The sequence below is a fragment of the Quercus suber genome, unplaced genomic scaffold (genome assembly GCF_002906115.3).
Source record: "Quercus suber isolate HL8 unplaced genomic scaffold, Cork oak 2.0 scaffold_352, whole genome shotgun sequence".
Classification (NCBI taxonomy): domain Eukaryota; kingdom Viridiplantae; phylum Streptophyta; class Magnoliopsida; order Fagales; family Fagaceae; genus Quercus; species Quercus suber.
In genome coordinates this window covers 124,396-139,579 of record NW_027069804.1, presented here as the reverse complement: position 1 = coordinate 139,579, position 15,184 = coordinate 124,396, and the positions used below count along the sequence as shown (strand labels likewise).

The 15,184-nt window shown below is 37.2% G+C and overlaps 1 pseudogene; it reads right to left on the bottom strand.

Moving 5' to 3' along the window:
• Positions 1-3,032: 3,032 nt before the first annotated feature.
• On the bottom strand, positions 3,033-12,570 carry LOC136061782 (thaumatin-like protein; annotated as a pseudogene).
• Positions 12,571-15,184: the final 2,614 nt, after the last annotated feature.

Here is a 15,184-nt window from a genome sequence, read left to right as displayed (position 1 = left end):
GTTTATATTGGTTTTATTCTATGTCAAATTTATTTCTAATTATTCTCTTTTTTTAATGTATCTTTCCAGGACTGCAATGTAATTTGAGGTAGATGCACTTGAGCCTCTCCCTCAACATTGGAAAGCTACATCAACTAGTGGTCCACGACCTAGAGGCGATTTGCTGGCGACCAGATAGCCTGCGAGTGACACATGGCAAAAGATCTAGAGTGACTGTTGACAGGACCATCTCGCAACCAATCAGCCTGCGACAAGGTTGTGAAATACCCACTAGCAGTCTACTCTGTTCTTATTTTGATCTTCTTTTCAACCCACACCACATAAGCCAAGACACATGTCCTTTGCATGTATAAATAGGAAGTAAGTGTGCGAGCAAAGCTTATAAGATCAAAAGAGAGCATTTGTTCATCCCAACCCTTTTGTATCAGAGAGAAAGTGCCTTAGCCTAGAGAAACATATCTCTTTATCCCGTCTTCTCCTTTTCTCTTACAAATGACATATCCTTCAGAGAAATTTGTAACCTTCACCTTTATCACCAAACCTTGAGTGTTGTGAGTTTGTTGAAGGGTTGGAAACTTAGTGAAGGCAAATCAAATCCAAATCTTTTGGTGGCTTTCTGTTCGCAACTCAATGATGGTGACTCTGGTAATCTAGATGAAGAAAAGACTCAGTGAAGTTGGTTGATGTGCATGAAATATATACAATAAAGTACTCACATATCAACATATTTAGCCTTACTTTTATGTTATTTTGTGACTGATTATATAATATCTTTGTGTTGATGGTAACAAGGGCTTTACAAGCAAGTGGGGCTAGGCCAATTGAATCAAGCCAAATTACATCCAGCCAGGCATGAATATTAAGAGTAAGGAATCAAAGGAAATTTGCATCAAATCCAAGTCCAATTCAGATTAGGATTCCAGCCTGCACATCAGTTAGTATTTTTGGCATAACTTTCGGCTCAAATGTCCAATCGAGATGATTCAAGTTGGGCTGGAAATTTAACTTAAAGGGCTACAACTTTTTAGTTTACCAGGATCCCGAATTATGAAGTTAAATGGGCCAAAATAGTCAGTTAAGTGAAGCCTAAAAATCTGGGATTTTCTCCAAACGGGAATTTAACTTGTAATAGGATTCCTTGACCTATTTAAAGGCTTTTTAGGGAAAAATTCAGGGAGGCTAGTGCTAGGGCTGAGATGCAAAACAGAAAATTGGAGCAAGAGGCAGTGCCGCATGTGGCTTCTCTGTAGCTTTTCTCCATGATAGCATTGTGACTATTTCTTTCTCTATTTTATTTTTCTAGTTTAATGTTTAGTATTTTATTCTTTTTTTTTTATTTCAATTACCATGAGTAGCTAAATTTATAATTAGGGTTGAGGATGAAACCTTGTTAAGGATTACTAGTAATATTTATGTGATTTAATTTTTCCCATAATAGTTGTTCTTTAATGATTTAAATTGTTCTTGCTTCATATCAATTGACTGAGATGGGATTCTAGATATGAGTTTAATCATGTTTTTCTCATGATTTAGGATTTGTCTTAATTAATTGAATGCTTGGTTTATTAGTTCTTCATTATAAAATTGGACATCGTTTGTGATTTGTTTGTCAATGAATACAATTTATGATTTGATTTTTAGAATTGGATATATCTTGTGATTTTTTTGGCTACGAATACAATTGATAATTTGATTTTATACTTAAGAAGTGAAGAAGAACATGCTTTTGATTTTTAAAATAAGGATTTTAACAAGAATATTTTCCATGATAGCAAGATTGATTTCTAGATTATCATATAGTGAGGTTGGAAAAATTAATGATCATAAATATATGCTGATATGACTTGCAAGGCGGATTCCAAAACCTTAATTCCTTTCCCTTGATTGTTTACATCTTTTTATTGCTTTATATCTTTTGCTTAGTTTAACTATTTGCTTAGTTTATTTAATTTCAAAACAACCAATTTTTGTTAAACTAGATTAGGATTAATTTGGTTAAGGTTTAATTAATTTTCCTACGTTTATTCAAGTCCATGTGGGTTCGACCTCGTTCTTGTCAAACTATACTTCGGTATGGTTCGTACACTTGCGAGTATTTTAAAATTTTACTGGTTGCTAGCTAGAACTTGGAGGGCTCAAGTACACAAGGAGATATAGGCTTGGAGGGTTTATAGTCATCTATGTACTCTAACTATTCATGCTATTGGAGTTTTCTGACAGACGGTCAGTAGAGAGGTTTTTTCACCAGGATGATCTGGTTTTCCTTTTTGAAAACACTTCTTGGTATTTTCATGTGGTTTGTTTTATTTTCTGCATCTTTCATATTGCTCTTTACTTGCTTTAGATTGTTCTTTATCATGTTTGCAATATGAAACTTGACTAAACACTTATATTGGACTAGGTTCTTAGTTTAGTATTAAAAGTGATTAAGCCGTAAAACTTTTTGTTAAAGGGTCTAAATACTTGCTAGGACACATATAACATATTTTCAATTTATGTCAAAAATTTACTCTTAAGTAGTCCCGTGGCATTGCTTTAGACTCTCATAAAGAATGTGCACCCTGTGAGATTTTTTATTTTTTATTTTTTAATTTATTTTTTATTTTTATTTTTTATTTTTATTTTTTTTTTGGGGCAAAAGCCTTGCCCAATCAGGCAATACTTAGGTAGTCTTCGACCTTTCACAAAGTGGGTGAGCCCCATGTTGCGACCCAAGTGTAAGGTCCACCCACTTTGTGAAAGCCCAGAGCAGGGACTAGCTAAATTTTTTCCGCCTAGAGCAAGAGCTAGCTAAATTTTTTTCTGCCCAATCGGACACCCCAATGGGCACGCCTTTCAGCTCATAGAGAAGTGCGAAAGTTGAATGTCGTTTCTTTTAGCCAACCCTCCTCCACAAACATCAACCAAAAACAAAAACAAACAAACAAACAAAAATAAAAATAAAAACCATTAGTCTTCAAGTAAACAGAAAGCAGTACCAGTAGTAAAATAAGTTTCCACTATTCCAAATCAGCTACAAGACGCATAACTCACCAACACAAACACCAATAACTAAACGAACTAGCATTACTATATCAGCAATTAATTATAAGCATCTGATCTGATTATTCAACGGGGGTGAGGGCAGAATGTGACCAAATAGTTGCCACCAGTGCAAGTAGCAATGCTAGTAGGATCATCATAAGCATAAGAGTAAGCCTTAGGACAAGCCGCCTAGAAAATCCTAGAGTATGCTGTGGGTTTACAAGCCTGAGGACTTCCAAAGCTCCCAGTATAACACTACCCCGGCAAGTTAAACGCAAAGCAAGCACTCTCACAAGCCACAACTCTTTTATTATCATGGGACCGAACTTGAAGCCCAACTGGGCACATCATGTTGAGGTCGCTAACACACCCAGCGTAGCTGCATTTGCCTGAGCCTTTGATGGTTGTGATTGAAATGGCCAAGTTGTAGCCATCAACAAGGCTTACATCATAGAAGTCTTGCTCGTTTCCAAGAGTTATTTCTGCTAGAGTGGCTGGTGGGGTGCCACCTAGACCGTTGCAGAGGAGTGAGCCGCCACAATGACCAGTGGCGCAGAGGCCATGGCCGGACCAGAGAGCAGTGAGGTGGAGAGAGTAGGCCTTGCTTGGTTGGAGCTTGAAGCCTTGAAGTCACCACGGGCTTAGATGGGCTTGCCTGCGTTGGGTTGAATGCCTGGCCAAACTGGATGGGACCACTTGTTGTAAAGGTTTATGGTACTTAATTGACCATATGAACTTTCCCAAAGAAACTACTATTAATTTATGTGCTTGGATTAATAACAGAGAGACATTTATTAATTTAAAAGAAAACCGCAAAATCCCAAAAGAGAAAAAAATGGAAAGATCTATACAGAGCAAAACAAACCCCAAAAGAGAAAGGAACTACCTTTAGCCTAAGCAGAGACAGAGAGTGGTTTGTGGTGGAGACTAGAGAGAACAGATAACAGAGCAGAGAAAGAAGGGAGTTCAGTTGGTAGAGACTAGAGAAAGTGAGTGAAAACAGAGTTAGGGTCCGTTTGGATACAACTGAAAATTGAAAACTGAAAAACACTGTAGCAAAATAATTTTTAAATGTGTAAATAGTACTGTGGGACCCATTTTTAATGAAAAAGTTTTTGAAAAGTGAAATTTGTAGGTCCGTGAACAATGCACACCATGCACTGTTCACGGGAAAAGTCAAACATTTCGGTTCCCAAAAAAAAAAAAAAAACAGCTGAAACGCAAAACGTGCATTTGGGAAGCGCAAACATGCTTCCCAAATGCACACTTAATGTTAAGGCGGGAAAAGAGAATGACTAATTTGTTTTCCGGCCCAAATTGTCCCTCTTTAGTCTTTTTTGTAAGAACATATGTAAGTTTTTGTAATAAAGAACAAAAAGATTAAAATGTTATATTGTCTTACAAATCCTTACAGAAGCCATTTAGATGCAGCTAACTAGAAGCTTTTTTAGCGAGCTTCAACCTTAGTAATTGTCACGTCATTTATAGAATAAAAGTCTCCCCCTTTCACTAATCCCAAATCATTGGTACGTCTTTTAAAAATAGAAGCAGGTTGTTTAGGAGAAGGAAGAGTTGTTTCACTACTCAGCATGAGAATAATTGCTAACATTGTTGGTCGATCTATCACATTTTCTTGCACACATAAGAGCTCGATTTGAATGCATCTCAAGACTTCATGGGAAACAAATGTCTCGTTTATTGATGAATCAACTATATCCAAGGCTTTATCCTCTCTCCACAGTACCCAAACCTATGTGGTTCATAGCATTATCCATAAGGGTTGTATTATAAAAGCAAATGGTAAACATTGTTATGTTCTGTTACTTTCATGCCCTATTAAAGTTTGGGAAGGGTGATTCTTATAAGAATTATTGTTCCTCTTGCCACTTATGATCTCCAACAATATGACACCAAAACTAAATACATCTGATTCGGTTGAAAATTTCCCAAAAATTACATACTCCGGTGACATATAGCCACTGCATATGAACAATGTTAAAGATAATGTTAAACTTTGTGTATGCCATTATTTGTTGTATGATTGGCATGTGTTTGTTTGATACTTACTATGTTCCAACAACTCTAGTTGTCTCATCTTGAATTTGATCCCTTTTGAATATACGGGCTATCCCAAAATCTGAAATTTTGGGGTTTAGCTCAGTGTCTAATAAAACATTGCTAGTTTTAAGATCTATATGAATAATTCTTAATCTTGAATCTTGATAAAGATACAAAATCCCATGCACAATCTCAATGATGATTTCAAAGCGTTTCCTCCAATTCAGCAATGAACTTCTTGATCTAGTGTACTCAAAATACGTTGTTTTATGTACTTCAAAATTATTCTTTGAACATATATAATAAAAGAAATTAAGATCAATGAATGCAATAGATCTTTAGAAAGAAGTCATACCAAAAATGAAGGAGTCCTAGCTTTTGTTGGGCATGTACTCATAAATCAACATCTTTTCTTCCTCCTGAATGCAACAGCCAAAAAGCTTGATAAGATTTCTATGTTGAAGTTTTGCAATCAACATAATTTCATTTTTGAATTTTTCTATTCCTTGTCTTGAATTCCTACATAGCCCTTTTACATCTATCAATTGGCCATTAGATAATTGACCCTGAATTCATAATTCAAAATTAAGCATAATAGTATGTCATAACTATTAGTTTTAAGCAATTGAGTTCAATGCCTATTATTTCTTATAGGCTCTTACCTTATGAAACTCATTTTCCCCCATGAATTTTAAAAAGTCAGGGAAGAGAGGGAGAATCATTATGAATTTTAACTATACCTTAAAAACAGAGCCAAAACCACCTTGCCCAAGTTTGTTGGCTAGAAATAAATTGTCAGTAGCAGCAATTATGCAACTTAGATCAAAAAGCAACAAATCTGGATGTCTACTACTGTCCTTAAGCTCATTACACTCCAAAGAGAAATCAATGGAAGCAATTTTGTTACCTTTTTTTTTTTTTTTTTCCCTCTTCTTCAAAAGTAGGAATGGCAACGGGCCGGGCTCGGGCCGGGTTTCTTTATACCCGAACCCGACCCGCGGGTCTATATTCATTACCCGAACCCGACCCGGTTAATAAACAAAATTTTTTCCCAAACTCCAAACCTGACCTGTCGGGCTCGACGGGCCCCGCGGGCCCCGCCCACTTTAGGGCCCAATCCTAAGTCCTAATGGGTAAACCGTGGCCCGATTTAAAAAAAAAAAAAAAAAAAAACAAATTCCGTAATTAATTTAATAAATTCTTCTGTTCATTACACAATGAAGATCATGAAGTTGCTTGGTCACAAAATCCTATGGTGTACAAAACACTGTAGTTTCTTCAAGAACTAGGGCAAACTAGGTTTTTGGCACACTTTTCTTCACACTTGTGGAATTGTGCTCTTGTGCAACTGTGTATGTAACCTTTTATGACCCTTAAAATAATCCTTATATATGTTTAGGATTGTGAGAAAAGAAACCCAAACATATATTCATAGATTGAATGAAAAACAGCTCTGAAAAACTAAGTTTCATAAACCTCGACAGATACCCTATCTATCAAGCTAGTTGTCGAGCCACTGGCTTTAGGAGCTTTTAAACCTTGATAGATGCTAGTTGTCGAGCTTTAAAATCTGGCACTTCATTACTTGATTCTTGGACAGACTTGCATGGCTTTAACACTTGAACTTGAAACCTTGTTTCTTGAAGCATTAAATAGGAATGGCAACGGGTCGGGTTCGGGCCGGATTTTTTAATATCCGAACCCGACCCGCGGGTCTTTACCCATTACCCGAACCGGCCCGTTTAATAACGGGTTTTTTTTAAAAACCCAAACCCGCCCCGTTGGGCTCCACGGGCCCCGTGGGCCCCGTCCAACCGTTTCTGAACCTAATCAAAAGCCGTGGCCCCAACACGACCAAATCATAAAATAAAAATAAAATAATAAAATAAAAAATCAATTTTACATCCAGATCCAGAAATCACAAGATTCACAACCACAGATTCAGAAACACAAATCACAAACCCAAACATAACACATTTTTTTTTTTTTTTTTTTTTTTTTGATCTTCTTTGTTAATACAGACTCTTCACTCATAAAAAAAAATTTAAAAAAAAAAAAAACTCAAATCACAAACCCAAACCTAAATAGAAACACAAATCAGCTTTTCTTTTTGGCCCTTCTTTGTTAGTACAAATTTTTCACTCATTAAAAAAAAAAAAAAAAAAAAAAAAAAAAAAAAAACAAAATAAACAGAAAATGCAAATCTCTCTCCGATCTAACAATCCTATGCTCCGATCTAACAATCCCTGCTCCTCCGTGACAAACTTCAACCACCATAAGATCCACACTCCTCCGACCTCCGTGAAAAACAACAACCACGTGATGAGAGTAAGGGTGAGGGGCGGCTGAGAGAAAATGAGAGTGAGAGTGAGAGAGATAAGGGGCGGAGTGACATCGTGAGTGGAGCGTGAGGCGAAACGAGGCCGTGGGGCCGTGAAGCTGAGTAAGGCCGTGACCGTGAGGGGAGCGTCTGAGGGCAAGGGAGGGTGGTCGGCGATGAGAGCTTGAGAGACAAACACAGAGAGAGAGAGAGAGAGAGAGAGAGAGAGAGAGAGAGAGAGAGAGAGAGAGAGGGGCGGCTGAGAGGTGAGTGTTAGGTTTAGTTTTTAGAAAATGAAGTCTGAATGGAAAAGTGAGTATTTATACTCTAGGGTTTTAAACTTTTTTTAATATATTATGTGTAAACGGGTCGGGTTCGGGCTGGGTATGCATAAAACCCGGACCCGACCCGAACCCGCTTCGGGTTTTTTTTTTAAAAACCCATACCCGACCCTATAATTTATCGGGCCGGGTAAAATCCGACCCATTAGGGTCGGGCCGGACCGGGTATCCGCGGGTCGGATATAAATTGCCATCCCTAGCATTAAATACATCTCAAATCTATCCAATTACAAGTAAAGTGAGATTTGTCAAAGGATTAGCCAATTACATAAAATAGTGACATATGTTCCTATCATTGAATCATATATGTCCTAACAATATTAAATTTTATATAACAATTATTGTTGTTTACCATTGTTATTTATTTATTTCTAATGTCAATTAGTATTTTTATATGCAAATTTTTTTAATAATATTTCCTTTGAGACAGTCTTCCTAACTGAAATTCTGACTCTGTCACTGCTAAAGACTCTTGAATGATTTTCTTTTGACTCGCTTAAAATAATTGTATGAAATCACTTGAGTGTGGTTTTGTAAGTTATATGCATTGCACATGATAGAGACACATGGCATCTTCCCATTTTTGGTTCACTACAAAAAATGCAGCAGTAGACCAATTTTTTTTGTAGTGGTTGTAGCATAAGTTTACAATTACGTTTGTACCCAAGCTTTGTTCTAAGTGAAAAACTTGTTTAATTCTCCTATTTTCTTAGGTGTTCATATTGGGCAGTGAGATAACAACTCGAGGAGGTCTTTTGATCTTGTCATTGTAGATGTATTGGAGAAAATTTAGAAGGCAAGAAATTTTTTTATTAATTCATCATTTTGGCATTGGTAGGAAGAGATGGGGAAGGAAAGTGTGGATGAAAACATTATAAAGGAAGTGGATGTGAGCAAAGGTTTGGAAGAAGGTGTCAATGCAATTAAGGTCAACTACATTGAGGGGCATTCTTCTAAATTTAGTAGGCATTTGAGAGAAATTTGAAAATAACACTTCGAGCATTCCCATTGAGTAATGCAAATGCATTACACTATAACAAACAAAACATAAAAAACACACTCCATTGGGTTATTTATCGCCTTAGCAAAATGCATATGAAGAAATTAATGGGAATGCTCTAATAAAGGAATAATTTGCACATGAAAGTTTGACCCTCAAATTCTAGATGTGTGTCATGAGAGGATTTATTAATAAATAATTTTAAGAAAGTTTTGATATTACTTTTATATAAAATATAAAAAAAAAAAACTATAAAAAATAGTTGTCTTTTGCCTTTTCCATAAAAAGTTTTCAAAGTATTTTTTAAATATATATCCTTAAAGTGTCGGTTAATATATATATATATATATATATATTTTTTTTTGAAACATTCCAATTGGATATATTTATTCAAGAAACTGGTAAATCAGAATTAAGAAAATTGATTATATTTGGGGGAACAGACTCCAACTAGATAGAAAGCAGAAAAGAAAATTTAGCTCTCCTAGCTAAAGCATCTGTTACAACATTGCCCAGCCTTTGTGTATAGAGAAATTATAAGATCCGCATGGTGGACAAATGATGTGGTTCACCATTCCATTAAAAAACTGCTACTTGTTTAAAATTGTCAGTTAGAAATTTTTTTTAAACAAGTGGAAGTTTTTTAGTGGAATGGTAAACAAATGACGTGGTCCACTATATAATATATAATTTCTCATATGTATGAGAGAACCACTAGCTCTTTAAAAAGTTTAAGAGTAACAGGGTGTCCAAGAGCAGTTGTCCATATGTGGAGTGGAACACATCTCCATTTTTTAGAGCATTGATGATGATTTTCGAGTCACCTTCCAGAATAGAGATGTCCAATCCAATCTCCTTGACGAATGACACAGCACGTTTGGCTGCCAAAAGCTCCAAGACAGCTACACTAAGATTTGGGATTTTTTCAAAGAGTGAAGCCAAGACCTGACCCTGTGCATTCCTGACGACCAACACCTTCCCCCCCCCCCCCCCCCCCCCCCCGTTTGCAAAGATTGCGCCATCGAAGTTTGTCTTGTAGCAGTTGCTGTTCAGTGGCTTCCATTTCACCATTTTAAGAGGCTTCACCTTCACCAGCATGGCATTATATTTCCTGAACTCGGAGACGTATTGGCATGCTTCACTTGGGACTTTAGCTAACAATGGAACAACTTGCTTTAGTCGAGTTTTATTTCGCCTAGTCTAGATTATCCACACTGTGATGGCAAATAACTTAAGTTTCTGAGGTTCGGTGCGAACCATGTTCCATAAGTCTACAAAACTCCCTCGGTTAGCCTTCCTTCTATCTATCCAATCAAAATCCTGGTTCCAAACAAATTTGCTAGCTTCACAGTTCCACAAATCGTCGTTAGAGATTATTCTCAGCTTTCATAGATTGTGTTTAGTTGGGAGAGATTTTGAATAGGCTTGCCATAGGAAACGCTTGATTTTTCCTGGGACCTATAGCTTCCACAAACCTGACTAGAAACCTTTATGCAGCACCTGAAGAAGAACTCGAGGCATTATCCCTGACCTACTCATCGCTTAACAGTTTGTAGCTTGTCTTGACAGAGTAAGGACCGTCCTTGCTCATCAGCCAGATAAGGATGTCTTCTTGAGCTACAACATAGATTGGTATGGCTTTGATTCTGGCAGCTTCAAAGGTAGAAAGTTTGGATCAATTGTGTGAGAATTCCACCGACTAGACACTAGGTCTATGAGGTCTGCAAGTCTGCAACAACAACATTAGTAAGTAGGCTTGAGACTGGGGAAATCACTCTACCATCCCCATCACTTGGTAACCACTGCTCACCATAGACCCAAATTTTTTTCCCATCACCAACTTGCCACTTAGCTCCCATACTGATGACTTTTCTGGCTTTTAAGTATACATTTCCAAGCATATGAGCCGCCCTGCTTCAAATATAGAGGAATTTGGAATATATTTGGCTTTGAAAACTTTGAAAAATAGAGAGTGCTCATCCTGAATTAGTCAACAAACCTGTTTTGCCAACGTTGCCTCATTGAATTTGCTTAAATCTTTGAAACCCAACCTCTCTTCATCTTTTGGTTTACACAAAGTATCCCAATTATTCCAATGCACCTTCCTACGATCACCCCGCTAGCCCCACCAAAATTTCCGGATCCTCAATGTCTTTGCATAGACCTAATGATAATTTAAAGCAACTTATAGCAAAGGTCGGGATGACTTGAACCACAGATTTGAACAAGATTTCTTTACCCTCTTGAGATAGAATCTTCTCCTTCCAACCCTAAAGCTTTCTCCACACTCTTTCCTTGATATAATTCAAACTAGCCCATTTATTCTTCACATCTACTACAGGTAACCCCAAATACTTTTCATACTCCTCTATCTCTGCCACACCAAGTAGATTTTTAATAGTATTTTTATCTCCATCGAACACTGACCTACTAAAGAAAAGATTTGTCTTCTTTTTATTAATCTGCTATCCTGAGGCTTTTTCGTAGATACCAAGAAGAGTTTGGATAGTTTGAACATCCCCCAGTTGAGCTCTATAGAACAATAAATTGTCATCTACAAAAAAATAACTGTGAAATTTGAGGTCCATTCATGCAAAGAGAGTAACCCCTTATCTTATAAACTTGCACAGATTGTTTAATAAGTTGTGTTAAACCTTCCAAACATAAAAGAAACAGATAGGGGGAGAGCGGATCCCCTTACATGATTCCACTTGTTGGTTTAATAACACTTGATGGCTCTCCGTTCACCAAGAGTGAATAAGAAATTGTATTGATACATTCAAAAATAAGTTGGATCCATTTTTTTGTCAAAACCCATTTTATCCATAATTTTTAAAATTCTCCCTCATAAATTGGGGCCTTGCTCATATTTAGCTTCATGGCTACAAAGCCCCTTTTTCCTAATTTCTTAGTTTTCAAGTGATGGAGTGTTTCAAAGGCCACCAAGATATTGTCTAAGATTGATTTATCCAATTGGAAAGCATTTTGTGAATCAGATATAATATGAGGGAGATTTTTTTTTTAATCGGTTTGTTAAGACCTCTGACACCAATTTATATAATACATTGCAAAGAGCAATAGGCCAAAACTCAATAACCTTTTCAGGGCTCTTCACTTTAGGAATAAGTGTTAGATAAGTATAATTTAAATCACACGGTATTTTCCTAAAATTCAAACAAGAAAAAACTACTTGTGAAATATCATTACCAATATGTTGCTAATAATATTGGTAAAAGATAAGAGGCATGCTGTCAAACTCGGTGCCTTTAGAGGTGCCATTTGCTTCAAAGCCATATCAACCTCAATCCGTGTAAATTCACCAATCAAAGTGCTGTTCATATCATTAGTGACAACTAATGGGACAACTTGCAATACCGCTTCAAAGTCTGTTGGTTGAGAGGAAGTGAACAACCGTTGATAATAGGATACCAATAGACCCAAAATTTCTGCCTCACCTGTGCATAGGACACCATTGTTATTTTTAATGCCAAAAATTCTTTTTCTATAGAGTCTCTATGAAGCTTTGTTGTGAAAGAATTTTGAATTCTTATCACCCGATTTTAGCCAATGAACATGGGATCGTTGATGCCAAATCTGTTCCTTAAGGAGTAGTAACTCAAAAATTTCCTTTTTGATGGCAAAAACAAGTTCATAATTACCTCCAACCTGGGCTACTTTTTTTGCATTCTTGAGAGATGATTTTTTTCAATGAAGGAGTGAGAGATGTTGTAGAAGGGTGTTTACTCCACCATTGTAAGCCATTCTGACATCTCTTGATTTTTTCACCAACCTGTCCCATTGTAAAGCAATCCAAATCTGCCTCTCATGCTGTTCTTACAGTGTTAAGGTAGCCTTCCTAAAGTAACTAGACTTGTTCGAAGTGCCGTGGCTTTTGCCTCCTTGCTAAAATCCCCAAAGGATGGATATGGATCGGTTTATGATCAGACATCCCACATTCTAGGTGAACCACTCGAAAAGCAGGAAACAAGCTAACCCAATCTTCAATACCAAATGCTTTGTCCAAACGTTCCTAAATGACTGTTCCATCCGAATAGTGTTTGGCCGAAGTAAATTTATTCCCCACATAGCCAAGATCTCGAAAGCCACATTCGTCAATCACGTCCCAAAAATCTTGCATTTGATTGTTAGGGCAAATAAGACCACCAAATTTTTCATTGGACTTAGTGTTGAAATCCCCAGCACAGAGCCAAGTTAGTGAATATAGAGTTTGGAGTGCTCTTAAAACATTCCAAGATTCAAGACGCCTCAAAGTTTCAAGGGCTCCATAGAAGCCTGTGAAGCACCACCCATCATCCTTACCAGTTTATTATTGCATCAATGAAATTTGAAGACAAGTTCACAACTCGGAGATCAAAATCATGTCTCCAAAAAAGAGCCAAACTCCCTCCATGGGTAACTCTTGAAACTCCACAGAAATTCTTGAAGTTTAAAATGTCACACAAACCACTTAGCCTAGCTTCATCTAGCCATGTTTCAACTAAAAACACCATTGCATGATCTTGTGCCTGGATTAAATCACCAAGCTCTTGAATTGTTTGTAGGGTCACAAGCCCATGACAGTTTCAATGTAGTCTACTCATTGCTCCCAACGGGGCTAGGAAACATCCTCCATTGATGTATGAGAAGAAAAGCTAACATCTTAAAGAACCACCCATTTTTTGTTAGGTAGATCCACATGTTCACCAAGTGTTGATGAGTGACGTTTAGTGCAAACATTCTTCTATGAAGGTGAAACTAGGTTGGAGCCTACAGTGCGAGAAATTCGTTTCCATATAGTTGACTTAGGGGCGACTAAGTTCTCAAACCCCAAGGAATATGTGATATTCGAGAGTACAACTTGAGTTTTGCATGGGGAAGGAGTTTGCAGGCTGGGGCACGTGAGGTAGACTTAGGGCAACTTGGCTATTTTGATAGAATCTCATCACATATCTACGTAGCTGTGAGTCTTGAATTTCCATCACTTTGATTCCCATAATCCCCAAATTTTTACAAACTGCAATCTATATCAAGAAGTTGTTGGAAAAAAGGATCAATGAGATTTGTTTGACTTGAAGAATTAGGAGTAATTTGAAATGTACCCACTATGGACTTATGAGAATTTGAATTTGGGAGAATAATAACGTCCTCTGCAAATCTTGGGGTTTCTAAATTAGGGCAATTCATTGTGGTCGCTGTAGCAAAGGATCCGATCACCGGAATTTCAGTCGCAGGTGCCTAAGTTCTCACTTTAGGCTTGTCATGAGAGTGTTGGGGTGCTTATCTTTCCTATCATTGAAGTAACCAGAGACATGCACCACACTATTTTTTGGAGTGAAAACTTGGTTACCTCTCATGAATGATTTGAATTGTTTTGCAATCACAAGCAGCGTTCCTTTGCTCTCAATCCATAGCACACATTCCCTGTTATCATGGTTGAGGCAACCACACCAATAACATAAATTGGGCAATCTCGTATTTGAAGGGACACCCAAGCTCTCCCTCCCCCCCCCCTTTTTTCAAGATGCATCACTCTCCCTCGACAAAGAGGTTTTGTGACATTCACTGTAACCCACACCTTCATAAAAATACCACCTTCCTCAGTTGGATGTTTTCTAGATTAATTGACTTCACCAAGAGTACCACAGATATCCTCAACCGCTTCCTTTGTCATATACCTAATCGGGATATCATGCACTTGAACCCAAAAAGAGGCTTTGTGGAAACATACTTCCTAGAGCGGGATGTTGATATCGTAATTCCGAACCACCACCAAATGCTTGTCAAAGCTCCAAGGCTCACCGAGTAACACCTTGTTAACATCATCTGGATGATCAAAAATAAATAATAGTGTATGGTCACCAAGCTTCTTGATTCTAAACCCATTAAGTGAATGCCATAGTGGTTTGAAAGTTCACCCACTACATATACATTCACTGCTCTCCTAGTTAGAAACTTGGCTACAATGATGTATTCTTGGGAACATTTGCTTTTCCCAATAATGATCTTGTCACCCTCCCCATCCAACAGAGAGAGTCTAGTCCACTATTTTGATAGATCTTCCATAGTATAATAAGTAGGAAAAAAATAGTTAATGAGTGCAAGAGAAAAAAAAAAAGGAAAAAGATGGAAAAGCAGACGAGAGAAGAAAAGAAAAGAAGAGAGAAAGAGAAAGGAGGTGAAACTGTATTCCAGGACCTTGAAAAAAAGAACATCCTACTAGCCCTAGTGATAACAGTGTTATCGCAGGGAACAAACAAGCCTTACAGAGAAGGGACTGAAATTCCATAGCCTAGGAAAAATTTGACAATAAGCCAGAGCTTTCCTAGCAACAGGGAAACTTTTTTTTTTTCGGTTAATAAAATCTTATATATATATATATATATGAGATAGATTCAAGTTACACATTTTTAAGAAAATTGATTTCTATAAGATCTAATGGTT